Below are 18327 nucleotides of genomic sequence, written 5' to 3' on the forward strand. Positions count from 1 at the left end.
CTAAATGCCTATATCAGAGAGGAAGAAAAGGCAAAAATGCAGGAATTAACTGTTCAATTGGAAGAACTGGAGAAAGAACAGCAAACTAATCCCAAAGCAAGCAAAAGGAAAGAAATAACAAAGATCAGAGCAGAAATAAATGAAATTGAAAATATGAAAACAGTAGAGAAAATCAATAAGACCAGAAGTTGGTTCTATGAGAAAATCAATAAGATTGATGGGCCCCTATCAAGATTGACAAAAAGAAGAAGAGAGAGGATGCAAATAAATAAGATCAGAAATGGAAGAGGAGACATAACTACTGACCTCACAGAAATAAAGGAGGTAATAACAGGATACTATGAACAACTTTATGCTAATAAATACAACAATTTAGAGGCAATGGACGGGTTCCTGGAAAGACATGAACAACCAACTTTGACTCAAGAAGACATAGATGACCTCAACAAACGAATCACAAGTAAAGAAATTGAATTAGTCATTCAAAAGCTTCCTAAAAAGAAAAGTCCAGGACCAGATGGCTTCACATGTGAATTCTACCAAACGTTCCAGAAAGAATTAGTACCAATTCTCTTCAAATTCTTCAAAAAAATCGAAGTGGAGGGAAAACTACCTAATTCATTCTATGAAGCCAACATCACCCTCATACCAAAACCAGGCAAAGATATTACAAAAAAAGAAAACTACAGACCAATCTCTCTAATGAATACAGATGCCAAAATCCTCAATAAAATTCTAGCAAATCGTATGCAACAACACATTAAAAGAATTATACATCATGACCAAGTAGGATTCATCCCAGGTATGCAAGGATGGTTCAACATAAGAAAATCAATTAATGTAATACACCATATCAACAAATCAAAGCAGAAAAATCACATGATCATCTCAATTGATGCAGAGAAGGCATTCGACAAGATTCAACATCCTTTCCTGTTGAAAACACTTCAAAAGATAGGAATACAAGGGAACTTCCTTAAAATGATAGAGGGAATATATGAAAAACCCACAGCTAATATCATCCTCAATGGGGAAAAATTGAAAACTTTCCCCCTAAGATCAGGAACAAGACAAGGATGTCCACTATCACCACTATTATTCAACATTGTGTTGGAGGTTCTAGCCAGAGCAATTAGACAAGAAAAAGAAATACAAGGCATCAAAATTGGAAAGGAAGAAGTAAAACTATCACTGTTTGCAGACGATATGATACTATACGTCGAAAACCCAGAAAAATCCACAACAAAACTACTAGAGCTAATAAATGAGTACAGCAAATAGCAGGTTACAAGATCAACATTCAAAAATCTGTAGCATTTCTATACGCTAGTAATGAACAAGCTGAGGGGGAAATCAAGAAACGAATCCCATTTACAATTGCAACTAAAAGAATAAAATACCTAGGAATAAATTTAACTAAAGAGACAAAAAACCTATATAAAGAAAACTACAAAAAACTGCTAAAAGAAATCACAGAAGACCTAAATAGATGGAAGGGCATACCGTGTTCATGGATTGGAAGACTAAATATAGTTAAGATGTCAATCCTACCTAAATTGATTTACAGATTCAATGCAATACCAATCAAAATCCCAACAACTTATTTTTCAGAAATAGAAAAACCAATAAGCAAATTTATCTGGAAGGGCAGTGTGCCCCGAATTGCTAAAAACATCTTGAGGAAAAAAAACGAAGCTGGAGGTCTCGCGCTGCCTGACTTTAAGGCATATTATGAAGCCACAGTGGTCAAAACAGCATGGTATTGGCATAAAGATAGATATATCGACCAATGGAATCGAATAGAGTGCTCAGATATAGACCCTCTCATCTATGGACATTTGATCTTTGATAAGGCAGTCAAGCCAACTCACCTGGGACAGAGCAGTCTCTTCAATAAATGTTGCCTAGAGAACTGGATATCCATATGCGAAAGAATGAAAGAAGACCCATCTCTCACACCCTATAAAAAAGTTAACTCAAAATGGATCAAAGATCTAAACATTAGGTCTAAGACCATAAAACAGTTAGAGGAAAATGTTGGGAGATATCTTATGGATCTTACAACTGGAGGCAGTTTTATGGACCTTAAACCTAAAGCAAGAACACTGAAGAAGGAAATAAATAAATGGGAACTCCTCAAAATTAAACACTTTTGTGCATCAAAGAACTTCATCAAGAAAGTAGAAAGACAGCCTTCACAATGGGAGACAATATTTGGAAATGATATATCAGATAAAGGTCTAGTATCCAGAATTTATAAAGAGATTGTTCATCTCAACAACAAAAAGACAGCCAACCCAATTACAAAATGGGAAAAAGACTTGAACAGACACCTCTCAGAAGAGGAAATACAAATGGCCAAAAGGCACATGAAGAGATGCTCAATGTCCCTGGCCATTAGAGAAATGCAAATCAAAACCACAATGAGATATCCTCTCACACCCACCAGAATGGCCATTATCAACAAAACAGAAAATGACAAGTGCTGGAGAGGATGCGGAGAAAGAGGCACACTTATCCACTGTTGGTGGGAATGTCAAAGGGTGCAACCACTGTGGAAGGCAGTTTGGCGGTTCCTCAATGAATATAGAATTGCCATACGACCCAGCAATACCATTGCTAGGTATCTACTCAAAGGACTTAAGGGCAAAGACACAAACGGACATTTGCACACCAATGTTTATAGCAGCATTATTTACAATTGCAAAGAGATGGAAACAACCAAATTCTCCATCAACAGAAGAGTGGCTAAATAAACTGTGGTATATACATACGATGGAATATTATGCAGCTTTAAGACAAGATAAACTTATGAACCATGTAATAACATGGATGGACCTAGAGAATATTATACTGAGTGAATCCAGCCAAAAACTAAAGGACAAATACTGTATGGTCCCACTGATGTGAACGGACATTCGAGAATAAACTTGAAATATGTCATTGGTAACAGAGTTCAGCAGGAGTTAGAAACAGGGTAAGACAATGGGTAATTGAAGCTGAAGGGATACAGACTGTGCAACAGGACTAGATACAAAAACTCAAAAATGGACAGCACAATAATACCTAATTGTAAAGTAATCATGTTAAAACACTGAATGAAGCTGCATCTGAGCTATAGGTTTTTGTTTTGTTTTGTCTTGTTTTGTTTTGATTTTACTATTATTACTTTTATTTTTTTCTCTATATTAACATTCTATATCTTTTTCAATTATGTTGCTAGTTCTTCTAAACCAATGCAAATGTACTAAGAAATGATGATCATGCATCTATGTGATGATGTTAAGAATTAATGATTGCATAGGTAGAATGCAATGATCTCTAAATGTTGGGTTAATTTCTTTTTTTCCGTTAATTAAAAAAAAAAAAAAGAGAAGGGATAATTGGAGCTGAAGGGATACAGACTGTACAACGGGACTGGATATAAAAACTCAGAAATGGACAGCACAATACTACCCAATTGTAATGCAATTATGTTAAAACACTGAATGAAGCTGCATGTGAGGTATAGGTTTTTTGTTTTTTTTTTTTGTTTTTTTTTCTTTCTATTATTGTTTTAATTCTTATTCTGTTGTCTTTTTATTTCTTTTTCTAAATCGATGCAAATGTACTAAGAAATGATGAATATGCAACTATGTGATGTTATTAAGAATTACTGATTGTACATGTAGATTGGAATGATTTCTAATTGTTTTGTTAATTCTTTTTTTAATTAATAAAAAAAAGAAAAAAAACCAAAAAAAAAAAATGCTTGCATTGCAAAAAAAAAAAAAAAAAAACAAGAGGAGATGGGGCTACCATTCCCATTCTTGGTCACAGATTTTATTTGTAGCATAAGTATAATTTCAGTAGAATAATCATTCAGACTAAACAAAGGTAACCTAACAGAATACCTTGAGTCAGAACTACAATCCCGAACTGCACACCCCCTTGCGGACCAACCTGCCACAGGAACCATCAATGAGCACTGATCCCCATTTGGTATGGCACCTTTCTCACTGAATACTTTCTGACTCAGGTGTACATGAATCCCTATATAAAGGCAGTCCATCAAGAACAAGTCCAGAAACCAATCTTTCTTTATCTTGCTCTGCCAAAGACACAGCAAAGAAGCAATTTTTAAAATCTATCATAATAAATCAGTTCTTAGAAATTACAACTGGTGTGGGCAAGCCAGGCTGCAATGACTCCATAGGCTGAAGCACAGTATCAACTTTTATTAAATCAGTCAACATTCTCCATTTTCCTGACCTCCCTCCTGCAATAAATATTGGAGAATTCCAAGAACCACAAGATTCCCCTCAACATCCTATTCCAAACTGTTCCCAAATCAATGGAGGCAGAGCCTCTAACCTCTCTATAGATAAGGGCCACTGCTCAACTCAAAAAGGCCTGCCTGTAGTATTTGTAGTGGATGTCCCTGGAACATCTCCTCACTTTAAACTTTAAGAGCTCCCTGATTAGATCCCTGTTTGGGCAACAATTGCTGAGTCCAGCTCAAGCAACTGTCGAAACAGGGTAAGAAGTGGTAGTGGGAGATTGAGAAGAAGCACAACTTAGAGTTTAAGACAAAGCATGAGCCAGGTAGTTCATTGCCTGACTGAACACAACAACCAAATAGAAGCAGGAATATTTTCCCCATTTTGTTATGTTCGCTGCAAAGCCTTCATAACCAATTTCCATTACTGAAGATTTAAAACATTATGGCCTTAAGGCTGAAACCAACAACAATGTTTTTGAATGAGATCAAATAAGCTTACTAATTCAGATGTTTTAACAGGCACCCCAGTAGCTTTAACACACACACATACTCCTCCAGCCGCCTATTATGATTACCCGTTACCCTGATGATCCAAGGAAAATGCTTACTTTACCAATATGACTCGAGTCCTCTTCTGTCGGCTGGACACACATGCCTCTAATGAGACTTTTCCTTGGTTCCTTAATATTGATTTGGAGTCTTCTTCTTCGAGCCCCACGTTGGGCACCTTATGTTGCTTCCTATTGAAACGGAGCTAGAAGGATATTAAGGAATGATGAGAATAAAAAAAAAGGAAGAATGAAAGAAAGGAAGAAAAACACAGATGGACTCAGGGGGTCTGAAGCTTGAGTTTACTTCAGACAGACTTCAGACAATTTTATTCTTAACCAGATCCTGGTTATATACCATGGGATGTCAATAGGCATGCATGCATTTCCTGAGGGAGCAAAGTTCTTATCTTTTAGTGTTCTTCATACTTAACATAACCATTTGGGGTAAACATTCTCTTCCTCCCAAACTGCTCTACATAACAATCTCCACAGCTTACTGCCACCATCCTGAGGCCAGCTGCTTCCACAAATTCTGCAGGTCTTATTCTAACCCTTGACTCCTACATTTCCTCTTCTATAGGACTCCAGAAACTAATCAAGACCCACCCAAATGGGTGGAGACATAAAGTCACCTAATCCAGTTTAACAACTGTGATAGTTAGATTCAGTTGTCAATGTGACCAGGTGAAGGTACCTAGATCTGTTCCTGTGGACATGAGCCAATGGTATGTGAACCTCATCTATTGCTGGTTACATCTGCAGTCGGCTAGGAGGCATGCCTGCTGCAATGAATGATGTCTGGCTTAATTGGCTGGTGCTTAAGTGAGAGACCGCAGTGTAGCACAGCCTAAGCAGCTCAGCATTCCCCATCTCAGCACTCGCAGCTCAGCCCAGGCCTTCGGAGATGCAGAAAGGAATCACCCTGGGGAAAGTTGTTGGAACCCAGAGGCCTGGAGAGAAGGCCAACAGAGACCATCTTGTGCCTTCCCATGTAAGAAAGAACCTCAGTTGAAAGCTAGCTACCTTTCCTCTGAAGAACTAATGAAATAAATCCCCTTTTATTAAAAGCCAATCCATCTCTGGTGTGTTGCATTCTGGCAGCTAGCAAACTAGAACAGATTTGGTACCAGGGAGTTGGGTGCTGCTGCAGTTTGCAAATACCAGATATGTTGGAACAGCTTTTTTTGATGGCTTAGAGGAAGACTTTGGAGGAACTGTGAAGGGAATGATGGAGAAGTCCTGGAGTGCTTGAAGAGACTGTTGGTATAAACGCAACCACAGCCAACCTGGACAAAGGTGGACGCTAAAGGGAGAGTTTGGAGTTTGCAGAGTGAGAACCTTGGAAACTCCAGTCTGAAGCCAAGAAGCCTCATCCAGGAGAGTGGGCCCACCCATATACATGGAAAGGGTGAGTTTACCCTGAAGGGTAAGGATGAGTCTCCCACCTTGCTGCAGTGAAGAGTTGTGCAGCCTCAGGCCTTGGAGAAGGTAGAGCATGCTCCATGGGGGACTGGGGAGAGCCTGGCTGCCACCACATGGAGGGGTTCAGCATGTGCCCCGAAAATGGCAGAGAGCCCAGGGGTTGCCCTGGAGAAAGGGGATCTGAGAAAAAGTGGTCTCCTCAATGTTCCTTAAGGTTGATTCGGAAAGAGGTGGGCCACTGCATAGGCCTTTGGAAAGGGTGGGACTGCCATTTTCTAAAGCTGAAGGATGAATGACTTTCAGACTTTGAAATCCAATGGTGTTTTCCCTGCAGGTTTTACATCTGTGTTCTTCCAATTTCTCCCTATGGAAATGAAAACCTGTATCCTGTGAATATCTTCCTTTGCATACTGGTACCAGATAACTTGTTTTGAGATTCACAGGTCCACAGCCAGAAGAGAATTTTTTGCACCTGTTTGGGGTGATGCGTGTGGTTGCCAAGTTGACAAGGAGTGGACATGTGGTAGTTAGATTCAGTTGTCTACTTGGCCAGGTGAAGGCACCAAGTTCTGTTCCTGTGGACATGAGCCAATGGTACGTGAACCTCATCTGTTGCTGCAGTCGGCTAGGAGGCGTGCCTGCTCTAATGAATGATGTTTGACTTAACTGGCTGGTGCTTAAATGAGAGAGCACAACGTAGCACAGCCTAAGCAGCTCAGCATACCTCATCTCAGCACTCGCAGCTCAGCCCAGGCCTTTGGAGATGCAGAGAGAAATCACCCCAGGGAAAGTTGTTGGAACCCAGAGGCCTGGAGAGAAGGCCAGCAGAGATCACCCTGAGCCTTCCCATGTAAGAAAGAACCTCAGATGAAAGCTAGCTGCCTTTCCTCTGAAGAACTAACAAAATAAATCCCCTTTTATTAAAAACCAATCCATCTCTGGTGTGTTGCATTCTGGCAGCTAGCAAACTAGAACAACAACCACTCTTGATTAAATCACACCTTCAGGGAGATGATCTAATTACAGTTTCAAACATACGATACTGAATAGGGTTAGAAGAAACGGCTGTCTTTACAAAATGGGATTAGGATAAAACATGGCTTTTCTAGGGTTACATACATCATTTCAAACCAGCACACTATTTGTTATGCATGGAGTTATTAAAGGATTCAACATGAGACAGTGAGTCAAAGCTTAACCGTTTCGTTGAGAGAGAGAGAAACAGGTTGAGAGCAAAGGGAGAGCAGGCAGGTGGTAGCCAGAGAAACCTGCCAGCAAAAGGAAAGGAAAACTGGTTCCAGCTCCCTTTCTGACAGCTTGTGGCTTTAAAGGGAAAAATGTGCCAAGAAGGATGGGGTGGGGGTGACGTGCAGATGCAGGCATCGCTGGGAGGTGTTAGGCTGGGGCAGGTTAGGACCTCATGCTCATGTCATCTGATCAGGACCTCATGGTCATCTGGTCAGGCCTCTGGCAGGTGGGGCCTTGGCATATTCATGTTCATCTGTCTTCCCAGCACATCAGGTCCTCTCAGAGAAGCTGCTGAGGGAGAGAAACTGAAGGGGTCCCCATGCCACAGAATCCATTTTTTTATGCCAATTTTATTTTATGAGACCTGACATTCCTGCCTTTTTATTTTAGTAAAATTGACTGGAGCTGCAGTTAGGTTTGGGGGGATGCCTTGGCTCAGCTCAAAGCAATTTTTAGAAGGAACATGGGTGTCATGTTCTTTTCTATGGCTACTTCCTCTGTATTCAGATGAAGTTGGGGGAGGAAATGGCTTCGAGTTGGGCCAAGGCATAATTAATTGGGCTGAGGGGCTTCTTTTGCTGGAACTGGCTGAGAAAGGTGTTTTTGCTGCAACAGGAGTACATTTTTAAATTTCTGTAACAAGAGTATGTTTTCAGAATTTTGCTGGTTGGTCATGGCTGCTGTTGACCTGTGAACAAAGTTAGATAGACATTGTGAGGGGCAGGGGTTTAGGAGGAAAATTAATAGGAGGATATTTAAGGAGGAGTGAGTTGTTAATAAAATTCAAGGGGCAAAGGGATGAATTGATGAAATAAGTTATTTTTGGAGAGTTCAGCATTTTAGGGTTTTAGAACTTCTTTGGCACTAGAACAATTTTGAGGTTCTAAGTTTTTGAAAAACAAACTTAATGAGTAAAATTTTATAGAGCATTAGACATTTTTTAGGGTTTCCAGGAACATTGTTGGTTGGGATTGCCATATTGTGACAGTTTGTAATATCTGGCTGAAGTTTGCATAAGAGGAACATCCAGAATAACCTCCCAGCTCAATTTGAAATCTCTTAGCCGTTGAAAGTCTATTCTTCCCCCTTTTGGCAAGTTTATCCATGTCAGGGCCAGGCTCCTTTTTGGAGCTCATGCTTCACAGTGCCAGGGCCAGCCATGAGCTGCGAGGCAGGGCTAGTCATATTTCCTGCGGCCAGTGCCAGGATTATATTCCTGGAAATTATGTCCCACAGTGGGGGGAAGCCCAGACTTTGGCTCAGAGAGGGACCACATTTGAGTAACAGCAGAGATCTTCTGGAGATGGCTCTTAGGCACTAATTCTAAGTAGGTTTAGTTTACAATTATAGAGATAAGTTTCATAAGGGCAAGCTCTAAAATTGAGGCCTTGGCTTCCTGGGGAATTCCTAATAGTTTTATTTTTTCTAGTCCCTCAAGGGACTTTGCAGATACTTATTCATTTTTTGCCCCAAACACTCTGAAATGTAGTGTATAAGACATTAACTTATACAAAAACATTAAGATTTTGTTCCTTATTCCAGGTTTTATATTAAATAAAACTGAATTAGGATGTTTAATTTACTAGATAGATTAAATTAGCACAAATTTTGTACAAAATAAACATTTTTTTAATTTCACATAAAACTTAAAGCTTTAAAATACAGACACTATTATTTTTTAACCTTGTATATTGATTTTTCTTGGTTTTAACTATATCAGTTTCATTACATTTTTAATTGGAGTTTGATTTCTTTTAGTTTTTTAATCATTGCTATGTGGACCCATGCTAACTTTCAGAGCTATAGAACTAAATTTGAGTTTTAGATGTTATATAGATATTTAAAGTTTCAGGGAAATATTGAGTTATATAAAGAGTAAAGTACCTCAGGATTTAATGATAATAGTTAATGCTTACAATCTGAGCTTTACTTTTTATAATTACTTTTAAGTGAAGCTTTTTTTAGAAATAAAAACATTGGACAGTGGTTTTATATTAAGAAATCATAGCAGAGGTTTTGTTGTATTATATTTTTACACATTTACCAAAGTTATGTTATTTAACAGATGAAATATAGTAAGTATATTTGTTTAATTTTTCTCTTAAAGCAGAGCACATATATTTTTAGAGAAGTAATAGAGCAAAGCAGTGCAACTGACAATTTGGCTGTTTTTATGATCTGTAGCCTTTTAAAAATAATTAAAACCATGATTAATAGCATCATACTGTAGAAGCCAAGAGTTTAAAGCAAGACCTACAGAATTTGTTGCAAGCTGCTGGCCTCAGGATGGGAGCAGTAAACTGTGGCGATTGTTATGTAGAGCAGTCTGGGAGGAAGAGAATGTTTACCCAAAACAGTTATGTTAAGTATGAAGAACACTGTGAGATAAGAATCTTGCTCCCTCAGGAAATGCCTGCATATCTATTGACATCCTGTGGTATATAACTAAGATCTGGTTGAAAATAAAGTTGTCTGAAGTTTGTCTGAAGTAAACTCAAGCTTCAGACCCCCTGAGCCCGTCTGTGTCTATCTTTCTTTCTTTCTTCCTTTCTTTCTCATCATTCCTTAATATCCTTCGAGCTCTGTTTCTACAGAAAGCAACATTTGCGCCCAAACGTGGGGCTCAAAGAAGAAGACTCCAAATCAATATTAAGGAACCAAGGAAAAGTCTCATTAGAGGCACGTGTGTCCAGCCGATAGAAGAGGACTCGAGTCATATTGGTAAAGTAAGCATTTTCCTTGGGTCATCAGGGTAACGGGTAATCATAATAGGCGGCTGGAGGAGTATGTGTGTGTGTTAAAGCTACTGGGGTGCCTGTTAAAACATCTGAATTAGTAAGCTTATTTGAGCTCATTCAAAAACATTGTTGTTGGTTTCAGCCTTAAGGCCATAATGTTTTAAATCTTCAGTAATGGAAATTGGTTATGAAGGCTTTGCAGTGAATATAAGATGGGGAAAATATTCCTGTTTCTATTTGGTTATTGTGTTCAGTCAGGCAATGAACTACCTGGCTCATGCTTTGTCTTAAACTCTAAGTTGTGTTTCTTCTCAATCTCCCACTACCCCTTCTTACCCTGTTTCGACAGTTGCTTGAGCCGGACTCAGCAATTGGTGCCCAAACAGGGACCTAATAAGGGAACTCTTAAAGCATAAAGTGAGGAGATGCTCCAGGGACATCCACTACAAATACTACAGGTGGGCCTTTGTGGGTTGAGCATGGCCCTTATCTGTAGAGAGGTGTGAGGCTCTGACTCGGTTGATTTGGGAACAGTTTGGAGCAGGACGTTTAGAGGAGTCTCGTGGTTCTTGGAATTCTCCAATATTTATTGCAGGAGGGAGGTCAGGAAAATGGAGAATGTTGACTGATTTGATAAAAGTTGATACTGTGGTTCAGCCTATGGAGTCATTGCAGCCTGGCTTGCCCACACCAGTTGTAATTTCTAAGAACTGATTTATTATGATAGATTTTAAAAATTGCTTCTTTGCCATGCCTTTGGCAGAGCAGGATAAAGAAAGATTGGTTTCTGGGCTTGTTCTTGATGGGCTGCCTTTATATAGGGATTCATGTACACCTGAGTCAGAGAGTATTCAATGAGGAAGGTGCCATACCAAACGGGGGTCAGTGCTCATTGATAGTTCCTGTGGCAGGTTGGTCCCCAACGGGGTGTGCAGTTCGGGATTGTAGTTCTGACTCAATACTCAGGTATTCTGTTAGGTTACCTTTGCTTAGTTTGAATGATTATTCTATGAGATTTATACCAATACTACAGGTAAAGTCCTATGACTCAGAATGGGAATGGCAACCCCATCTCCTTTTGTTAACTTAAATCCTCAATAAACAGCAATTTGGAAACTGGCCATGAGTTTAGCTCCTATTCATGTTTGAAAAGAGAAATATATTTTAAGAACTTTAAAACTAAAAGTTCTTGTTAAAAACTATATATTGATAGTTAATGCATATTTGAAACATTAAAGTATTTTAAATATTTAACATTATTCTAACAAATTTAATTTTAATGGTAATTACATATGTGGTAAAATATTTGTTCAAAGTAATGATTTAAGTATGAAAAATATGAAAGATGTATTTTTATTAATAGAAAAACAGAATAGTTTTATCCTAAAATGAATAACTGTTACTAAATGAGAAAAATATGGGACAAAGCCTAAACTAATATAATAAGTGCTGAGGGTTTGTAAAAATAAAAATTATGGTTAAAATCAAGAAAGATTTAATGAGTCTAAAATAACAATGTTTTCTTGGACTTTTAGCCTGTTCTAATGAAAAGATATAAAAAAAAATTCTAAATAATTAGTTAGAAAGCAAAGAGTCTATGTTTTATCAAAATAACTTATGTTAACTTTTATCATGTTATTACCTGTATAAAAAATACTGATTTTCTCCTGAGTATCGTTATACTGGCAAAAAGTGCTTCTTGCCCTAAACCAGGTGGCTTAATCTATTAATCTAAGTACTATTACTATAAATGAATCTATTACTGACTAAATAATATTCAAATCATTTAAATACCTAAATTCCTTTAAGCCAAAATACTTTAATGCTTTGTCCAGTGTTTATATAAACTATATATGTATAAACTAAATTTATCCCAAGATAACCATGGCTTATATTGGAAGCAGATCAGATTTGAGGGTTGAATACAAGGAAAAAATATACTTGTGGAGTCTTTTTTGTTCACCTGATGTTGCCATTACATGCAACTGATATTGCTATCACATGACCTTGGTAAGAAATAGTTAAAATGTACATTCTAGCTGGGAGGACTGACTATCCCCCCAGAAGGAGGTGTACTTTAATAAAGATATCTAGGTCCCAGGAAGCTCCTCTTGGTCCCTAGCCACTTCCCAGAGGACCCAACTGGGCCCGGTCATGTAAGCAAATCAGAATTTGGCCACTATTGTGAGAAAATATCATAAAAACTACATGAAATAAATTTAAAATTAGCAAAAATGCACAACCAATTATAAAGAATCCACATTCTTACATTCCTTTTTAATCAATCCAATGAATTCAATTTTAAAAATCTGGTCATTTACTATGGGTACACGTCACTATTGACACTCTGCTTTCATTTTTGCTACCTGCCACTTTAGGGATTCCTAATTATATGTTACAAAACTTGTTTGATATTTTACAAGGAGATTTTAACTTATTAAGCAAAAGGCAGTTAACAGCTGCAGCTGAATGAGAGTTACAATTAATTGAACAATGCATTCAAAAACGACAGCTTGTTCAAATAGATCTAAAAAAGCCTGTTTATTTTATTATTTTCTTTACCTTGCAATCTCCCACAGGCCTATTTTAACAAGACGGTATTTTAAAATGGATTTTTTTACCAAACAATTGACAAAAATGTTTAAATACATATTTGCAAAAGATTATTTCTTTAATAGTCAAAAGTCACCAAAAATATTATCAATTAAGAAGTCATGATCCTAATTGCATTGTATGTGATCTCAGAAAGGAAGAGGTTCAAAGTCTATATATTTTCAATACCTTTTGGCAAATAGCATTAAGTGACTTTAAAGGACAAATGAATAATCATTTGCTATGTCAAAACTTTTACAATTTTTAAAAATGAATGCAATGGATTTTGCCTAAAATAGTTCCAGCTTCCCTGCTAGCTATTACTGTCTTTACCAATAATAATATTTATGGGAAAGCTGCATATGTCACCCCAATAAAAAACAAGTTAGAAAATGCCTTATACCTCAGCCCAGCGTACTGAATTAGCAGCTGTAATTCAAGTATTGCAAAGTTTTCCACACTCTCTTGATATTGTTTCTGATTTTGAATATGTTTACCAAACAGTTACTCACATTGAGACGGCTTCTTTGTTTAAAAGAAATGAATTGTCCTGAATGTTTTTACATTCACAAGCATTAGTCAAAAGCTGAATTACTCCCCTTTTTATCATGCATATAAAGAGCTCAAACCAATCTTCGAGGTCCTTTATCATTACAAAATCAGCAAGCAGATACTTTTAATATTACTCATATTACAGGAATTCCACACAATCACTCAGGGCAAGGAATTATTGAACGAGCAAACCCGATGCTAAAGTCTATGCTTTTAAAACAAAAAGGGGGAGACGATGATCAGGAGGATGATGTTATGAAAATAAGTACTCCTAAAGATCAATTAGCAAAGGCACTGTTTACTCTAAATTTTTAAACATTTATGATAATTCATCACAGACTCCAGCAGAACAACATTTTAGCAATTTGGAAAAGAAAAATGATATATCCCAAACAGAACTGCAGCTGCAGCCAATCTATTGGAAAGATGTCAAAGATGATTTATGGAAACCAGGAATGGTAAAGGTGTGGGGTAGGGAATTTGCTCTTGTCATTGCAGATGACGGAACCTTGGTTTGGATTCCTTCAAAGAGAATAAAACCTAGACATGTCAACCCGGATAAAAATAACTAAATGGGTAATGTATACTATAGGACATACAATTTTGATTGCTGAAGGACAGGGACATATTTATACTTACTGGGATTATCTGTGAGCCCTAACATGGGCCAATCCAACTTTACCAAAATAATCTGAATACAAGTTCAAGATTCCTCGGTCCAATAAAAAGAAAACTGGTGTCAAATTTAATTCCATTTTTAGAAAGACCTATATGCATAAATCTATGGATACAAAGGATACTTGCCTGTTAGATGGGAAAGAAAGTTGGAATGGATGAGTTATGTCATATGGATCGAGCAGTTATCATAATTAATGATTCCTATGGAATTGTAAGAGATGCAGCCCCTGTGGGGTCTCCCATCTCTAACTTGAAGATAACTGAGACTATATGGACAGGCAAGCTAAATCAGGGCTTAGTTCATGGAGGGTAATTTGTGCCAAATTCATGGGATGATAAATATAGCATTAGTGAAAGAAATTGACAAAAAAATTTTTCTAGGACTGAGACCAATTTTTATAGCCAATTCTATTTACTATAACTTCTTTTTAAATAGCAGCCATAAGCACTATATACAAATATGTATTAGAGATCCATATATACTTGTTAAAGTTCATATGCATATAAGAAATCAAGCTTCTAATTGTGAAAATTATTCTCTATTCACTTGTCCCCAAGCATTTATGTTGCAGGAAAATGAGATGATTATAGCAGCAAGGAGAAGAGGTATTTGGCTGCCGGTGCAGATGTCAAGATCTTTGCAATCCTCTCCAGAAACACATATACTGATCCATTTGGCAAAAGAATATCTAAAAAGGACTAATAGACTAATTGGATTCATTATTGCATCTGTCATTGAAATCATTGGAAGTATCACAGTGGCTGCAGTCGCTGGAATCGCATTGCAACAAACTATACAGATGCAGCATTGTTAGAAAAACACCAATGAACTGTGGCATAAACAATCTCATTGATGAGCAAACTAATAATGGACTAAATAATATAGAAATGACATTGGTTCATATTGGAGATCAAATGTATAATTTAAATGTTTTACAAAGTTTAAAGTGTAAAAGGAACAAGAGCAGTTTTTGTATTACCCTCTTTTAACATATGGCTTGTTTGAAATAGAATGGGAAAAGGGAATAGGCATCTTTTAAGGCTTTCAGATAGTTTAAGTCCTGATATCTTAGAATTACAAAAAAGGGGTATTAGAATGTAAGTTAGAATAATCTACATATAGCCTATGGAAGTAATGTTACACAATCACTTACCCAAGAGCTAAAAAATCTTAGGTTTGGGGCTGTTTATACTTCGCTTCCTCCTCAGCTGTGTTTAACAACAAAGAAAAAGGTGATTCTTGCCAAAACTCGTTGGCTCTCTCCTGAATCAAAGTCAGAGAGCTTGACTGGCAGCCAATGACGGGTAAGACCCTTCAGAGCCTAAGGGCAACCTAAGACAGGCGCGGTCACCTCTGCTTATAGTCACCCTAAAAAGGTGATTCTTGTTTTCCTCAGCTTATAAAATAAAAAGGGGGAAATGTAGAAGCCAAGAGTTTAAAGCAAGACCTACAAAATTTGTTGCAAGCTGCTGGCCTCGGGATGGCAGCGGTAAACTGTGGCGATTGTTATGTAGAGCAGTCTGGGAGAAAGAGAATGTTTACCCCAAACAGTTATGTTAAGTATGAAGAACACTGTGAGATAAGAATCTTGCTCCCTCAGGAAATGCTTGCATATCTATTGACATCCTGTGGTATATAACTAAGATCAGGTTGAAAATAAAGTTGTCTGAAGTCTGTCTGAAGTAAACTCAAGCTTCAGACCCCCTGAGCCCGTCTGTGTCTGTCTTTCTTTCTTTCTTCCTTTCTTTTTTTCTCATCATTCCTTAATATCCTTCGAGCTCTATTTCTACAGAAAGCAACATCATACCATTGCTTAACATTATATGGATTAGTATTAGAATATAACATTGATAGTGAGAATATTGTAAAATTTTAGGAATTTATACAGTGTTTAAATATATGGATATTTTATTTATTTAAATTTAATTAGTAACAAGATAGAAAATTATCTTTAATTATTGTAATATGTCTCAAATACTTCTTATGCAATAGGTTAAGTTATTTTAGAACCTTGGCATTTTATTTATACAAGGTGAAAGAACAAATTATTTGTAACAGTTTTTTCCTAACAGTGAGACTTTAGGTGAGACTTATTTTCTGAAATGAAGAATATTGCCAGCATAAACATTAATAAGAATATTATTCTGATGTAAAATATTTTAGACAGTGTATTTGGATAATTAAGAAAAATTTGTTTTCAAAATACTTTATAATAAGAGCAGACTACCAATGCATGTTAATAGAACAGAGAAAGCTTAACTCTAGTTTTGTATAAATACTCAGCATAACAGAAAAGCTTTCCTTTGTTTTTTGAAATATATGATAAACAGACATATTACATTTTGGTTAGTACTGATTATGACAGGCAGAATTTACTTTTTTTTTTTTTGCATGGGCAGGCACTGGGAATCGAACCTGGGTCTCTGGCATGGCAGGCAAGGACTTTGCCTGTTGAGCCACCATGGCCTTCCCAGACAAAGTTTACTTTTATAAACTTTTTTTGTATAACTTTTTACAATTACTTTATGACAGATAAAATTCATTTTTATAAACTTTTTACAATCTTTCAGAACTTATAATTAAAAGTGATTATAACAAAATTTATTTTTCCAATGCTCTATTACTTTCTTTATCCATTCAGGGCTGTAATCCACAATGACTATAACAAACAAAATCCATTTTTTAAAAACTCTTTATCACCTTTTGTATTCATTTCAACTCTCATTTTTATTTATTTAAACTGCATATAATCAGAAATAAATTTGATAATACATTTATAAAGTGTTTGAACTTGTATGCTTCCCTTTAATAATAGTATGAAGGTAAGAAGGGCCAGAGATTTATAAAATAATTGAGGAAGGGACAAAATTTATGTTTGGGCTCAGAACATGGCCAGGCATTTATATACTTTATACTCAGGACACATAAACGATTATTTTATAGTATGTTTAAAATCTCTCAGTTCAATTTAGCAAAAAATTCAATTTTTTTCTTAACAATATTTTTAACTGCTAAATAATGCCAGAAATGTGTTAATTTACAGAATTAAGTTTCAGTTTTTAAAAACTAGTTCCAAGTTCTATTTGTTTAAGTGCCACTTTCTTATTTACAGATTTTATACATGTCATCTCTATGAGAACTTCTTAGGTCATTTTTTATTTCTCTGCTTTTTAAATTCTTTTAGCATTTTTCCCTTTTGTTACCATTATTTTATATAAAGTCTTAAATCTCAGAAGCTAAGACTTATGATTTTTATTCATGACAGACTAGCATTAATGAAGTTATTATAACTCTACATTTTCATGCATATTGAAATAACAAATGGCTAAGTAAGAAAAGTTAGATTTTTTAGTATTCAGGTAATTGAGGTTATAAAAATCCATTTATATTTTTATTAAACAATTGATTTTTAAGGAGAACATATTTAATTAGAACAAAATTGCATTTATTTAATTGAAAGATTCATTATTTAATTTCTTTTATTGTTTTTATAATATTTTAGTGCATTTTTCCCCCACAGACAGGCACTGGGAATTGAACCCAGGTCTCTGGCATGGCAGGCAAGAATTCTGGCACTGAGCCACCATCTCACTGTCCTGTTTTTATAATATTTTAAAATTGCAGAGAACTTTAAAAGTACATAAAAAAAAACAAATTATGTTGACTGTGCTGGTTTGAAAGGATGTATGTCCCCTAGAAAAGCCATATTTTGACCTAAATCCCATTTCATAAAGGCAGAATAATCCCTATTCAATACTGTATGTTTGAAACTAATCAGATCATTTTCCTGGATGGTGTGATTTTAGTCAAGAGTGTTTGTTAAGCTGGACTCGGTGATGACATGTCTCCACCCACTTGGGTGGGTCTTGAGAAGTTTCTGGAGCCCTATAAATGATGAAACATACTGGAGAATGAAGGAGATTTTAGAGAGAGCAGAGAAAGCTGCAGCATTACAAAGCAGAGTCCATAAGCCAGCAACCTTTGGAGATGAAGAAAGAAAATGCCTCCCAGGGAGCTTCATGAAACAGGAAGCCAGGAGAGAAAGCTAGCAGATGACTGTGCTCGCCATGTGCCCTTCCAGCTGAGAGGGAAACCATGACTGTGTTCACCATGTCCCTTCTTGAATGAGAGAGAGACCCTGAAATTCATTGGCCTTCTTGAACCAAGGTATCTTTCCCTGGATACCTTTGATTGGACATGACTATAGACTTGTTTTAATTGGACATTTTCTTGGCCTTCAAACTGTAAACTAGAAACTCATTAAATTCCCCTTTTTAAAAGCCA

The 18327-nt window shown here is 36.6% G+C and overlaps 1 protein-coding gene across 4 annotated transcripts in view; it reads left to right on the forward strand.

Annotated features, from left to right (window-relative positions):
* Positions 1-9955: 9955 nt before the first annotated feature.
* Positions 9956-18327, forward strand: part of LOC143664852 (olfactory receptor 2J3-like) — a 65849-nt gene continuing 57477 nt past the window's right edge. Inside the window, exons 1-3 of one of the 4 annotated variants that reach the window (XR_013166616.1) lie at positions 9956-10208; positions 10570-10678; positions 13703-15842. The gene's annotated coding sequence lies outside the window, so the exon portion shown is untranslated. Of the gene's footprint in view, positions 10209-10569; positions 15843-18327 lie in introns of those variants that run through there. The other 3 variants (XR_013166615.1, XR_013166617.1, XM_077138266.1) reach the window with 3 other exon arrangements.

This window comes from Tamandua tetradactyla, chromosome 20 (genome assembly GCF_023851605.1).
Source record: "Tamandua tetradactyla isolate mTamTet1 chromosome 20, mTamTet1.pri, whole genome shotgun sequence".
Lineage (NCBI taxonomy): Eukaryota > Metazoa > Chordata > Mammalia > Pilosa > Myrmecophagidae > Tamandua > Tamandua tetradactyla.